This window comes from Musca domestica, unplaced genomic scaffold, assembly GCF_030504385.1.
Source record: "Musca domestica strain aabys unplaced genomic scaffold, Musca_domestica.polishedcontigs.V.1.1 25, whole genome shotgun sequence".
Classification (NCBI taxonomy): Eukaryota; Metazoa; Arthropoda; class Insecta; order Diptera; family Muscidae; genus Musca; species Musca domestica.
This window is the reverse complement of record NW_026712277.1, coordinates 8,555,538-8,571,644: the sequence shown is the minus strand read 5'-3', so window position 1 is coordinate 8,571,644 and position 16,107 is coordinate 8,555,538. Positions and strand designations below refer to the sequence as shown.

The 16,107-nt window shown below is 35.7% G+C and overlaps 1 long non-coding RNA gene across 1 annotated transcript; it reads left to right on the top strand.

The window, feature by feature from the left end:
* Positions 1–3,843: 3,843 nt before the first annotated feature.
* On the top strand, positions 3,844–15,524 carry LOC105261893 (uncharacterized). The gene is made up of 2 exons (XR_891576.2): positions 3,844–4,724; positions 15,245–15,524. It is a non-coding gene; the product is annotated as an uncharacterized LOC105261893 (long non-coding RNA).
* Positions 15,525–16,107: the final 583 nt, after the last annotated feature.

Genomic DNA, 16,107 nt, shown 5'->3' with positions numbered 1-16,107 from the left:
AGTAAAATCCGGTGCAGGGTTCTATGAGAGCTGTATCCATTCCATTAGGAACACCAAATGCCAGATCTCAGCCAATTTCAATAAAAAATGTACTTAAAATTTTGAAATTTCCTTAAATGGGGTACTACTTTATATGGCGTTTATGCCTAAGCTTTGACCAATTTTAACAATTTTTTGATTATATTATTTTTTACTCACTATGAAGCTACTCAGAATAAAAATAAGATCGATTGGATGTACAGAAACATTTTTGTCATTTCATTTTTAATGCGCCTATTTTATATATAATTTTTAATATTTATTTAATATTTAATTTGTATGTTATTTTTTGTGAAACACTTTCAATAATAATTCGTGAACTCTGACAACTCTTCTCGATACAACTCTCCCCATAACGGTTGCATTTCCTATGCAACAATACCTTTGGCAAGCACACACAATACCCCAACCAAAAAAAGAGAATGCATGCACTCACAATTAATACACTGCCGATAGCAACAGCGATGCCGACGTCCCACCATATTACAAACAGCACTGCCGCCAACAAGCGAAGTATAGAAAACTCTGTCCATTCACAACACAACGCCACAAACACGGGCAGCGAAGCCAACTGAGATGTTGTTTGGCAGTGCCGTTCTCATTTTCTCTGTGTGCAATGCTGTTCACTTTATCTCTCTTCTCTCCCTCACTGCCAACGCATGACAATGAATTCGCATTTCAGTCATCGCCGCATCGCGTTTTGTTTTTGTTGCCAGTCAGCAGTTATTGAGTTTGGTAAATTTACCGTTTCATTTGCATTGGTGTTAGTGCGCACGCGAGCTTATTTGATGGTGATATGATTTTTTATTGTTGTTTGTTTCGGACGAAGTGAGTCCGGGCCTCTCTGGTGTGTTGTTGTTGGCCATTAGGGTTTTTGAGTTTGGCGTTCTGTTTGCAATGCATATAGCGGGTTGATGTGTGTTTCTCTCTGAGTGTGTGTGTGTGTGCCTGTGAGTTTGTGTATCTTTGGATCTGTAATGCGAGCTGTTTGAATGCAATTGAATATTGCAGAAGGAATAAAAAAAATAAACAGAGATAGATATTAAATGCGCCGCGTCAGATAGTGAACAGTGGTTAATGGTGAAATTTAATGCGGGGATAAATTTAATGATTAACCCATTAAAAAAGAAAAGGGTGATAATTATGACATTATTTTCCATAATTAGGGAAAATTTGCAAATAGAAAAAAAAAAAAAGATTTTAACTTAGAATTTTAAATTTAAATATTTTCCAGATATAGGCTACGGCTACGTCGAATGACCAAGGATGGGGATAAACCATTATGTATTCATAAGAAAGTTGCCAGATGTCAGAGATTCTTGCCTTACTAAAGCGCCAGAGTTAATAAAACCAATACAAACCTGAAAATCTCTAGAGAGGTTTTTAAAATGCCCACCATAATACCCAATTTTTCCGCAGAAAGTATAGGGTAGTAATTTTAATTATGAAAGACAAATTAAAATACAGGAACTCATGTAGTTTCTTAGCTATAGAAGGCTTTAAAAAATCCTTGAAGACTTTTAAAGGTTTTTATTCGTAGAGGACCTACAATATTCTAGCTCCAGAAGATCTTCAATGTGTTTTGGTTTTATAAAAGAGTCTCCATAAGGTCTTCTATTTATAAAACAGGTCCAGAAAACTTCTGGTAGAAAACGAGCTGCAGAAGATTTCTCGAAAGTCTTCCATCTTACGAAGACCTCCGGAAGTTCTTCCATCTGTTGGAAACATGCAGTAGATATCTTTTGTTTAAAAGTTCCTCCAAGTTTTTCTATCCAAAAAATGCCTTTCGATATTCATCAAAGGTCTGCAGAAAGATTTATATAAAGCAACCGAAGGTTTATCCGAAGGTTATCTTTGAAAGTTTCTCAAAAGGTTTTCTATCTTTAGAAAGTCTCTCATCTTTGAATACCTTCAAACAATCGTTCATTTGTAAAGCTCCCCCCAACCTTTAGAAGACGTCTTATTACTGAGGTAATTAGCATACCTGCATACAATCTTGAAGAAAAAGGACTTGCTCAGGGACATGAAGAATATTTTTCTATAGGAAAAAGGCTTATCAAAGAACTGAGAAACTTGAACTGAAAAATTGTTAAGCTCATCCGGCGACTGTGTAATTTTCAATATAGAAAAAAGTTCTCCTAAGGAACACGAGAATATTTTTCAATAGAAAAAGTCTTTCGCCGAGCCTGGTTAAATTCTTTCTATAGAAAACGGCTCTTCCGCAACCTAGAGGTTCTTTTTATAAAGCAAAACTCTTCTCAGGTGTCTGAGGATTTCTAATTAAAATGCTTCTCATGAGCCTTAGGATTTAGAAAAAAGTCTCTTCAAATCCTCTTCTCTCATTCTCTTGGTTGACCCTTACATCATTAGTAATGATGGTGGTCTCTGAGATTATATTGTCAGCTAACCAATAACATAGAGATAGTGCTTCTAGCTGACCTTTTTATTATCTTGGAGGCAATGGTTTGGGCTAAGTCTTATTTATTTGTTTTGCTCTTCATTTCAGAAAACTGTCTGTCGCTTTTCTAAGACATAAGGTTCTAACTGTACCTGATTGTACCAGACTAGCCCTTATCTCAGACATGGTCATATCTGAGAATACTTATATAGCTGCTCCTTAGTTTAGAGATTATAGATTTTACTGACCTTTATTTCGAAGGCAATGAACCTGTTTGGCGCTTGGCCTGAATTTTATGTCTATATTTTATTATTTTTTATGGAAGGTAATAGAACTGTCTGCCACTTATCTTAAAGATAATTGTCCTGATATGTTCTTATTAGAGATTCGATGATTTTGTCCTCTCTCTCTTTCTCAAAGAAAACTTTCCTGATATGCACTTATCTTATCCCAAACTAAAATTTTAAAACTTATCTAATAGATAGAATCCTTGTCAGGCCCGCAAATAACATATAATGGTCCCCACTGGCCGTCTTTTCCAAGAGATATTGATCTTAAAGGAGCTTCAGAGCTAGGATGCCTCTATATCCATGTGAAAAAAATATAATGCCTTGAGTGGCCCTTATTACAGATGTATTTTTCTGACTGATTGACTTCGAAAAATTGTCATGTCAACCCTTAATTGAATATATCTTACCTAATTCAGGTTTATCTTAATCAGCTTTATTTTACCTCGTTACCAAACAGTGTTGACAAGTCGTGATTCAATACTGAACTGACAGACTGGATTTTATGCCGGTAGTATTTTCAACAAAGGGGACAGTATTTTTAAAAGCGGGAGAATATATAGAGAGATAATACAACAATACCAAACTAAGTTCTTATTTAGACTAGGCGAGTTAACTAGCGGCCAATTTTATTGTTCTATTTAGACCATACCTTCTGAATTTACACAAGGCAATTTTATTTTTAGAAATTTAGCTATTTTCATCTTTGCCTAAAATATTTCTATAAGCGAATTACCAAAAACGGTTCTCCCTCTTTTTAATTTTTTTACTTTGTTCCTTTCCAATCTGAAAAAATCATAAAAAATCCATTTCTCCAACTCTTCTCAGACCCACTGTTAACTTACAAGTGTTTAAGTAGTTATTTTGCAACGCCATCTACATTCCAATTCACTGATCTCTTTTACATTCCCTCTTTTCTCTTGGTGGCAATTGAAACACACTCACACACATTGTTGTTGTGGTTTGTGCTCTGCCCATTGAGCCACAGCAACGTCAACGTCGTCAACTCAGCCAAACACACATCAATGCTTGCACGATTTTCAAATTGGATAAACACGAATGGTGACGACGACGCTGATGTTGATGGTTCTCATTGTGCTGCTGCTGCTGTCGTCGTCATCGTCGTCGGCAGAGCAAAAGAAAATTTTCTCTTTTTCGCATTGAAACAACTTGAATTATTTTCAGTACGTATTGTACTTTGAAGTGAAACGGAAGGTTACTAGCGGATACAATTGAAGAATTGAAGCAAATCCAAAACTAATTTCTTTCACACAACAATAACAACAACAAGAAAGCCAAGCAATCGCCACAACAACAAGAGCAAAAGTAAAGCTAAATAAATTCAATAGTTCTGTGTTTTTTCGAAGCTACAGCAGCAACAACAAGAAAACAAAATATAGTAGTGAATGTGTTATGTTGTATGTATGTGTGTGTAACAGCAGCAACAGAAACAAGAAGTAAAGTAAAGAAGAAGAAGAAGAAATAAGAAAAAAAACAAAACAAAAAATCAACCACCAAAAACAACAACCACGGTAAAATTTTACAGAGTCGTCGAGTCGAAGTAAAACAAAAAAAAAATAACAACAAAAACGGCAAAAGAAAAATTTGTAATTACAAATAAACAAGAAGCGCTCGGTGAGAAAAACGTTGTTGTGAATTTGATGAATGTCGTGTGTACAACAATAGCAGGCTAGAGGCAAAAAAAGCAAACAAACAAACAACAATAACAGCAAGCATACCTTGTAATGGGAAAATTTCTCGAATGAAACAAATCTAATCGGAAAATAGAAAATTTCTATCGAAAACGCCGTAAAAAGGAAAAACGAAAAGGAACCACTTTTTGACAATTCTCTGTGGAAATTAAGAAGAAGAAGAAGCAGTGTAAAAACAGAATTTCCGTTTTCCTGCCAAGCAACCAACCAACCAACCAACATCAACGAGAAGAAAATCCAACAAGAAAATCTCTCCCCCCGTTTCGCCAAAAAAGAAGAAAAATAAAGGTAAATTCTCGCCAAGCAAAAATGAAGAAAAAAAAAAAACGAAAAAGAAGTGTAGAGAAAAAAGTGAATGTAAAAAAGTTGTGGCAAAAAAAATAGTAACAGAAGAGAGCTGCAAAAAAGAAACAAGTTAACAATAACAGCAACAACAAGAAGAAGAGAAAAAGTGTAAAAAATTGTTAATTAGTTTTGTAAATTGCAATTGTTTTCTTCTGGTTGTTCGACACGACGGCATCTAATTTTCTGTGGGGCATGGATTTTTGTTTTTGCTGTTGTTCCTTTCTTCGGGCCAAGCAGGCAGGCAGGCAGACCAGTCATTGTTCGTTCATGATTTTTCAAGTGAAAGTGTAAAAAATTCGTAACTCTGTTTGGCCGCAAAGGAGAGGAGAGCAAATGCAAACATGAAACAGAAATGAATTTTGTGCAAATATTGGGAAATTGAATGTGAAATTCGATGGAAAATGTAACAGTGTCAGGGAGGGGAAATTATTTGCTCCATGTAATTCTTTAAAATATGTTATTAACACTTTCTTATCGATCCACAAAGGAAGTTGAAGGAAAAATTAAAAAAAAACAGCATTTGAAAAATGTGTGTGGGTTTTTCCCCCATCCCAACCAACTGGCTTTCCACAACTCATTTTGTTGTTATTTTTTTTTTTTTTTGGTTTACTGTCTCCCGTTGTGTGCTAGGCATTGCCAACATCGAAGAGAAGGCCAAATATGGCGTTTTCATTTTACGCTGGAAAACTTGTTTGCATGTCGCCGTGCTGTGCCGTGGTGGAGGTTTTGGTTTGTTGTTTTTGTTTCTACTCTCAGGATTGCTTGACAAATGGAAAATTGTTTTTACAACATGGGATACATCGATAAATAATAATTATTCAGAAAAATTAATTAATTTATAAATTTAAATATTCCCCAACTTTCTTTATTTGTTTATAGTTTTCCCTACAAAAAGGAAAAAAGCTTGGAAAAATCCACCACCAATTTGTTATTTTTCTCTTCTTTTTTGCCTTGTAAAAATGCAACGCCAACCTTTCCAAACACACACGCATAGACACTCGTACTCATACAAACAGGTATACCACACTCAGAAATAACCACTAAGTTGTGACTCTCTGTTTTCCTCTCCATGAATAACAGAGAAGGAGAGCAAAATAGAGCCTTTCAACTACAACAGTAGTTAAAATGATGCAGTGATGCTAATTTGGTGATTTTTAAACCCTTCAAGAACATTTATGAATATATATTCTAGGGTTGCGTGAAATTTTAAGTCGAATTTTTGTAAAATCGCTTTAATTTTCTTTGTCTACTGGGACTAAAATGTAAAGTCTGGGACTAAAAGTAAAAATCATTTAAGTCTCACAAAGGGAAATCTCCTTTCGAAGGGAATCTCTTTCTGTGGCGACCTCTTTTCAAATGGATCGAACTAGATGTTTAATTTTGGTAAAACGCTTGTTATTTGTATCTGAAATTTTAATGGGTTTGGAGAAAGTCTATGTCGTTTCATTTTTTTCGTATAGCCTCCAATAGAAAGTAACCTACCTAATATTCTATACCTTGATGAATTCCAAAGGAATTGCTTGAAGTTTGTATTTGCAGTTCTTAGTGGACACTAACAAATTAGACACCAAGTGATTTATATATTGGTCCACGAAATTGTTTCCATACAAGGGTATTGTACCCATAAAAGAGAACCTCCCGATATTTGGTATTTTGATGATTGTCACAATGTTTTCCAATCGTAGTGTTTGAAATTTGATATTTTCGTTCGTAATAGGTCCCACCTCCCATGGAAAAATTAAGAAGGCAGTCATTTCAAATGTAGTTCTAATTTGGTACCAAAAGAAGTTTTTTATACCCTCCACCATTGTATCGAGGGTATATTAAGTTTGTCATTCCGTTGGTAACACATTGAAATATACATTTTAGACCCCAGAAAGTATATATATATTCTTGATCAGCATAAAATTTTATGTCGATTTTGAGATGTCCGTCCGTGTGTCCGTCTGTGGAAATCACTCTAGCTTCCGAACAAAATGAAGTAGGTTGATAAAATTTTACTCAAATGTATATTATGTCCGCTAGACTTTTGGTATTGAAAATGGGTCATGTAGGTCCACGTTTTGGTATAGCCCCATAGAATGGTACCTCCGGATATTCGATATTTTGATGATTTCAGCTACATTATTCACCGGAATTGATTAAAATTTGGTGTTTGAAGTTCGTAATGGATACTACAGTCTAAGACAGAAAATTGTCTGTGCAGGTCCAGGTCTTCGTATTGCCCCCATATAACGGTACCTCCCGATATTCGGTATTTTGATGATTATAGCGACATTATTTACCGGAATTGTTTCAAATTTAGTACTTGAAGTTCGAAATGGATACTACAACCAATGACAGAAAACTGTCTGTGCAGGTCCACGTTTTGGTATAGCACATATAATAGTAACTCGGTATTTTGATGAATTTAGCTTTATTATACACCGATTTTTTTATGTTTCGCATTTGAATATTGTAATGGCTTATGACAAAAATTGCCTATGTATGTCCACGTCGTCGTATAGATGGCTACATACGGTATTTTTAAGATTGTAATGGAATTTTTTACGAATTTTATATTATTGAAAATTGTGAAATTCTTTCCAAATTGTGGATGGTATTAAAAGTTCGAACCGGCCGAACTTACAAATTTTTATTAAAATGGGAAGGAAAAAAAAAACAACCAGAACCATAAGAAAGAAGTTTAAAATACCTCGGTGATTCAATAATTTGGAAAATTTCAACGGAAAATGATTTAATGGAAAATTTTAACAAATCATGAATTAAGGCCTAACAAAGACCTGGTCCTCAATTCTTGTTCTATGAAAATGTGAATTGAAAACTTTTATAAAGGAGAGAAATGTCAAATGAAAAATTTTATAAAGGAAATATTTTTCATTTCATATTTTGATAGAACATGAATCCAGCACCTGGCTTGTGAAATATTAATTTAGTGTGTGCCATTATGTGCAGCCAACACATGGACTACCACAAGGACAGACGAAGATAAACGGACCCATTCAAAATATGACTAAATCGACGAATTCTGAAAATTCCACATACTGCCCACATTACAAATCAGGATGTTCTAAGAGAAATAAATCTTTATAAACCATCCTTAAAATTCAAAAAAATGTCATATCCGGGTCATCTAATGAGAACTGAAAATACAAGTTTCTGCAAACCATTACCAAACCAAAAATGGGAGGAAATAAAAAAAAATTAAAATTAGGCTCGGATACAGATTTGAAGGCGAAAGCCAATCCTTTCTGCGTTTAGGCTGAAAATTGTAAAGATATTGTTGAAATAAATCATGAAAATGTAAAATTCCATGGGCCATGTTTATGACGAACAGAAATATTTGGCAAAAAAATTATAAATACAAAGTTTTTGCTATAAAATCTTACTCTTCACTTTAACCACAAAGAAACACAGAGTCTGTAAATGCGTCTGTAAAAAAAACATTATAATCTCGGCAGTTTTTTGCCCTGATAAATAAAAATTGCATCCAACTATTGGTGAGATGGTGTTTAACATTTTTGAAATACGCGTAAAGTTGTAATTTTGAACTAAACTGTGCCATTTTTCATAAATCCGATTTGATTTTTATCCTACAAATACCTCAAGGTAATGAACTTTACTTCAAAGTATTTAACCTGTTACATTAATTACAATCACTTAAATAAGAGGATGCGGACATATTTAATATTTTTTTAAAAATTATTTTATTTTTCAGTAAATAATATAAAAAAATCTGTAAAAATACAAAAAAATTCTTAATTTGTAGTTCCTAACTCGTTTAGGGTTCCCAGGGGTCAAAAATATTTTAAAACCTATTATTAATTTTAGTTGAAGTAGCACCTTTTGTTTCCTTCTGAAATTTACTTCAAATCTCTCTAAAAAGAAAAATGCTTTAATTTTCATATTATACAGAGCGATTTTTTACACCCTGAAACGTTAGCATCACTGTTTTCTTAACACAACACAAAAATCCTACGGCTGTAAAACTCTCCTCTCCCTCCCCAAAAGATTTATGGTAGTTACACGGATAAGAGTTTTGTTATCACAATAAAAAAAAAATAAACACTCAGAGAGGGAGAGAATCCCTTTCAATGAGAGAAGAGAGCGTGGTATACAAGATTTTTTCCTCGTTACTTTGGCTGCTGTTGGCAATGCTAGTTAGAATTGCTGTTGGTGTTTTGTGGGTTTTCTAACAGATTTTCTCCAAAGACAGGAATCTCGTTTTTTCCTCCCCCTCTCTCTCGCGCTTACCTTTGTCGAGAACACATAACAAACTACCACCCAAACCTGGTGGCGCTGAAAGTGGAGTTTTAATAACATCTTATTAAACGTCAATACTGCCACCACCACCACCATTCTCGCTGGCTTACCTGATTATTTTTGTTTTGCCGAAAAAAAAGAAATTATACCGTTAAGTTGCCGAGACGTCGATAACAGTGAACCATTAGTAGTTTTGTTGTTGTTGTCGTTCGCTGCAATTGTGTTTTTTTTTTGTACGAACGCCGTTATTATTGTCATTTTGGTATTCTTGTCAGAAACTATTATTGTTTTATTGTTGTTATTATTGTTATTATCATCTCTGCTCTTTACTCACCGTTGAGAGTGAGTGTTGGGCTTTGGGTTGTTTTGTGGGTGGTTGGAGCGAAGGTGTATTTGTTGGTGGTGTTGTGCATTCGTTGAATACGATTTTTTTGTCAAACAGAGCGCACTTGGTTGGTGCTGCGCCGTCGCCAACTCAACTCTCTTTCGTGCCTCCTGTGTGTGTATGTACATATTTCCTTTGTGTGTGCGAGAGTTGGCTACTACTCCAAGCCATTTGTTAGCAGAACGTTAAGCGGAACTTACGCACATTTTGTGTTTTGGCGCTGACGAGCGTTTTAGCCAGAAAAAAATATTCATTCACCCACAACCCATACACGCGATCAAAACAACCAAACGGTAAAAATACAAAAATTGACAAACTCACAGACACACACAGACACGGCGATACCAAGCCAGGCAAGCCAAGAATCACGAAACACCAAAAAAAAAAAATAAAAATTAAAAATGCTTTTCACGCCGCCGTCGCCGCCGCCACTGACGCTTAATGTCGGCATTGCCTTCCTTCTCTTTGGCATGGCGGCTGGATTTATGAAAAATGATGGAAAATACACACACACACACACTTGTTCTCGGTTCTGTGACACTCAAGTGTGGGAAATACAACTGTCAGCCGAGTCAGCAGAAATATACACATCACTTGTAGAAAATTTCATATATTTCCAAAAAAAAAAAAAATGATTTAAAAAAAATTAACTTGAGTCAACCTAGAGAAATTTGTCAACGACAAGGAACTGAAAAAAAGAAAAATTTCAAACAAAAAAAAACCAACAAAAAATTCATTTTAACAAATTCCAAATACCAAGGAGTGAAAAGTGAGCAAAGAAAATCCAAAGAGCAAAAATCTGCCAAAATCGGAAAATATTAACCACCAAGAATAGTGAACAAAACAGTGAAGAAAATTAAATTTTGAGAAATAATTGAAACAATTAAAACCCATAGAAATTGTGAATTATTCTGAGCTACAAAATAATGTGAAAATCCGTTGTAAAAGTTTAATATTTCCGTGCGTGTGTGTGTGTGTTTCAACAATTGCAATTGTTTGCCTCTCTTTTTCATTTATTTTCATCAATTTTTCCACTCCATGGCTGTTTAAGTTTCTATGATTCCTTGGGAAAAGCGGCGGAACAAAGGGAAAAGGGAAGAAATTTTCCCTCATTTGTTTTCATCGCCATCATCATCGTCGTCATCTCCTCTCCACATTCATTGCATTCACAATTTTTCCATCCCTGTTTCATCCTCTAATCTTTTGAAAGCTTCCGTTTTTGTTCCCTTTCCTTGGCATGGCATGGGACATTAAAGATTTTTAGGGGTTGTCTGTCCGTCCATCCATCCCTTTGTTCATTTGTCAGGAACTTTCATTTTCTCTTCAAGGGACAGTAAATCCCACAGTTTTTCTTATTAGATTTTGTTGCTGGTTTTTCCCAATCGGTTTTGTTTTCCTTTTCTGAATTGAATTTTTCCAAAAAGGTGGAAATTCCAATTTCCATCTTCTTTTTTTTTTGATGATACCGTTTCACAGTCAAGCATCCTGCCTTTTGCCGAAAAATCAGTAACAACAAAAGCCAACCAAATGGGGGTGTTTTCTCGCTTGCCATTGACTTTGCTTTTGCCATTTATTTGAGTAGAGCGGCAGAATCAGCAACAGCAGAGGTGGTAGCAGCATGGTTTCTCGTTGCTGGTGCAAACAAGTTTTTCCTGCCATTTTCTTTTCAGGGATGCCAAAGATTTTTCCAATATCAACGGGGATAAATAAAGTGTAGAGGACCATAAGGTTTTAGTGGTAGAAATTAAATATTAAAACAATAAGAGATGAGTATTTTTTTTTCAAAATTGGATGTCAATAGATTTTCCAGGGAATTGGGGAAACCACTTCATATAGGTTGCCATACATGTCTAAACTTGGCTCCCATTTCAATGTTTTTTAATATCAGCAGTTTAAGTTTTTAATTTCCAAGGGCAAAAAATTTAATAAAAAAGTGAAAAAGAAGAGGTAATTTGGGGTCAATATTCAACAATTTTTAATTGCTTTTGGATTCAGAACGTATGCTGGAAATAATCATATATTCTTATGTTAGAATTAAAAAAGATAAAATTATCAAGTTGGATAAATACCCAACACCCATAACCAAAATTTTCATCATATATTGAGCAAGTCCCAAGATATGTCTTTAAAAAGCCCCAATTTGAAAATAAGGTGCCAGAAGGAATAACCCGATATTGTTCATTTTTGCAACCGACATACGTTGGAAGAAAATATATTTGGATGTGTAAAAGTTAGGAATAAATTCGATACTACGTAGGCTAAAAAAATAATTTATGGTATTTCAAAATTCTTTCCGTTATATCCCATTTTCAGGCTTGATCTAGAAATACCAAAAATTTGGAGATTACAACAGAGAATCCTCTCTAATTCTCTAAGGGCTACAATTATTCTCAAAAAAACTTTTAAATTCAAAACTTGGGGTTTAGCCTCTTCTATAAATTGAAATCCTACATTACAGAAAACTAATTTAAAAAAAGATTCGCAGAACTCTGAAGAAAAATCGATGTCTGCGTTGTCCGGAATTTTCTATTGAATTTGTAGGGGCTCAAAACATTTTTTGTACATTCCAAATAGCAATTATACTGGACTTGAATATTCCTTATGAGAACATGGAAACGGTTACAACAAATCAATCCTCAAGGTCCATTTGTTTCAATTTTTTTTAGGGGATTTGAACTATTTTCTATTTAAAAAAATATTATATATTCGTTATATATATGTCTTTTGAATTGTGTATTTTGCCAGTGGGCAGGTTAGCAAATAGCCTGATTCGGTCCAGTTTTTTTTTGTCCAACTTTGATGATGGTACCTCCCGATTCTAGATACTGGAAAGCTTCTCGCATCATTTTGTCAACAAAATTTTCCTAAGTTTTATATGGATCTGGACCATTTCCCGAGACTCGAAATTTTTATCATCCTCATAGGTAACAAAACATCTTGAAGAAGTAGTCCATGTTAATTACTGCAGCTGAAATGACATAGCTCATATGAGAGAGCGACCCACTTTTCGGTATTTTGGAGGATTATTAAACCCAGTCTTTTCGCTTGTTTTCATTTGGATTTGGATTGTGTAAAAGGAGTTCATTCTCATATCAAATATTGATTTTATTCATATACCAAAGAATAACGTCTGAGTGCCTTTTGGAAAATTTTTTTCTATAAAAAAATACCCCTTGCTCTGTAAATGTTTGGACCCACCACAAAAATGGCTATTTTTATACTCTCAGCCATATGACTAGAGAGTATATATATCATTTGATACGGTCGAAACGTGCCTCATCGAAAAAACGGTTCAGACCCTAGGTCTCTTCAGATCAAATCCGTTTCAGGACATTTGAAGTCGATCTAGTTACGTACGTCCGTCTGTCTGCCTGGCCGGCCGGCTGGCTGGCTGGCTGGTGCGTACGATAACTTTCGAAGGGAGTAGCCGAATTGTTGATCCAAACTTTGTACATTGTAATGTTATTATCAAACTTAGATCGAGTTCGGAGATGGGCAACATCGGCCCACTCCTTTTGGTACCTGCTCCACAAAAAGTCGAAATTTTCAAAGAAAATATTTTACTGCACGGAGAGAGAAAGGGTAATCCGGTTTTGCTTAAACTTTGCAAATCCTAATATTTGCATAAGTTCTAGGTCAGGCGCGAAGATTGACAATATCGGTTCACTCCATCAAATACTTGCCCCACAAGGATCAAAATTTTGAATAATCTTAACACCTATAAAATGTGATGTAGGAGTCCAATTGTTTTCAAATTACGCAGATCGCAATATTTTTTATTAACCCAAGGTCTAGTATGAAAATGGAATACATCGGACCACTCCCTCTGGTACCTCCCCCACAAAGGGTCTGAATTTGAAATATCCATGGAGCTTATACAACGAGAAATTAACATCCGATTCCAATCAGACTTCAGGTACATATCAATATTTCTATCAACACAGGATCTACTGTGAAGATGGGATATTTCGGTCTACTCCTTCCGGTAGCTCCCCCACAAAACGATTTTAAAATCAGAAATAAGCATCCGGTTCTCTTCATATATTACACCTATCATTATTTCTACTAACACAAGATCTGCTGTGAAGATGGGACATATCTGGTACCTCCCCCACAAAGCGTCAAAATTTTGAATATCCATGAAGCTCATAAAACACGAAACTAACATCTGATTCCTTTCAGACTTGGTACATACCAAAATACCCATCTACACAATATCTGTTATAAACATAGTAGAGATCGGACCATTTCTTATGGTGGCTCCCCTACATAGGTTTCAAGATTTTTGAAAAGTAAAATGCTCAGGAATGTCATTTCCTTCCTTCCTTCCTTCCTAACAGTTATTAGGCGAGGATAAAAATTCATTAGGTATGAAAACATGCATAAAAAATTTACGCCATACCACCATAATCCGATCGTAGACTGTGGCAAATATCCTATAGAAAATAATGCGTTTAATGGGGGAAACATAAATTTTGAAGTCCAAACTGCAGGAAACATCCACTCTAGAGAAAAAAAGGTTTTCGCAACAGCAAATATTTAGAATTATATCTCTTCCCAAAAAAATACATACACAATCAATATAATTTCTGAAAAATGTATGTACCCACTTTTGCCACTTGCTTTAACTTTGTTTTATGCTAACCTTTACTTTCGCCATTGATAATTATTTTTCCGATAATGGTAATCCTAGTTCTGCTACTGGTACACCATAACAAAACGATATGGAAAATTAGGAAAAAGAAGAAGAAGCAGAGGATAGGAGAAAAATTATACAACCTTCTGTTGGCAGGCTAGCCGCCTGGCTGGATGGCATAGCATAAAACTATGGCCATTGCGTGTTTTGGATGGAAACCGAAAACAGCAACAGCAACGGGGTGGTGGCATATTTAGGCCAAGAATATGGGGGAAAAACAAAGCAAACGATTGGAAAAGCACAAACCAACAATAACAACAATACCAACGGAAAAACAATTTTCATTTTTTAGTTGATTAGTGTATTTTGCCGGGCCTAAATGGATTTTCAATAATTCACTACCCAACAGAAACAATTATTCCGATATTTGTTTACGATAAAGACAACAATAACAACAACTTGGAAAATTTTTATCTAATTGCAGCAACAACAACAAAAAATGAAAAATAATGTGCGTCAGTTGATAGAGGCTTTGGAAAAGTTTGAGCGGAAAATGGGAAAGAAAGGGAGAAGGCGAGAAGGGGTGGGGGGTCAGGGGTTTTGGGAAGAAGGGGTTTGATTGGCATGGTAAAAATAAACAAACAAAAGTCGAAACTGATGTCCATGTCGATGCCGATGCCGATGATGATGATGGTGATGACGACACGCCAGTAATTATAATTTTTGTTTATAACAACAACAACAACACGGAAAGAGCCATTGCACTTGCCATTGCCGGCACAAGTTGTTGTAATTAAAACAAAATTAAGAGGTGGTGGAGGGAGTGAATGAGAAGGTGAAGAAAAAAGTGGTGGGAGCGAAGGGAATGGGGGGGGGGGGGGGAATTGACCAATTGTATTAATATGTGACCCCATGCTCCAGCCACTATTCTAGGAAACTGATACCAAGTCAAAACAAAAAAAAATACAACAACAACAATAACAAAGAAACCAAGAAAAACATAAATATTGACTTAAGTTCTTTCAACTCAATAACCGAAAAATTTAATAATTTTCTTAAATTTAATTTTTTCTTTCTTTCTTTTCTTCTTTTCCGGCCTGGCTACGCTACGATTTTCATTTTGTTTGAAAACCAACAACAACTACAACAACCACCATCACACAACAAACAAATGAGCAGAGCCTAAACAGCTGATTCAGTTCCAAAGAAAAACATCAACAACAACAACAACCAATATTTACACCACAGACCGCAAGTGGCAAGAAGAAGAGGAAACATTCAACACAAACCCAACAACAACAACAGGAACCCAAACAACACACATCCCAATCGAAGAAAATCTCATTCGAAAACGCTCGTTATCCAATTGGTATTTAATCACGGTTACATCGTCGTCTCCGGGGAACCCAATTCGCTTGATTCGCGTCATTCTAAGGCTTTAAAAGTTCGCGTCCTTAGATTATCAAATCGTCCTTATCGTCCTTCGTGGTTATCGTCGTCTTCGCCGTAAACGTCGTTGTCGTCGTCGCCGTTCTACGCCCTCTCTAATACACCACCTACACAAACCGACCCCCAACTGCTAACCCATTTAGCCGTGGTCCGTTTGTGTGCGTGAGCGAGCGAGCAAAGCGCAAAAATTACCCAGGAGCCGAATTTCATAACCGACAAACTGTTCAACACAGCCGTCAAAATAATTCACCAACCCAGCGACCCGAACATACCCAAGGCTATCATGCCCTATAACGGCTCAACCAATGGCAGTGCCGGCGGCGGAGGGGGCGTTCTGGTGGTCAGCGATGGGCCGCAGAACAAAAAGATACGCACCGGTGTCCAGCAGGGAGGTGACGGGGATGTACACATGATTGCCAGGGTAAGTTTTGAGATAAGATCATATTTTTTTTGAAAAAAAGGAAACAAAATTGAAGAAATGGACCCAAAGCGGGTACGTGGGTCAAGCAGAAGACACCACGTTTTACGGAGGTACCTCAAAAAGAAAGTAACACCCGGAAATGCCATTTTTTTGGAAATAAATGAATCTCCTT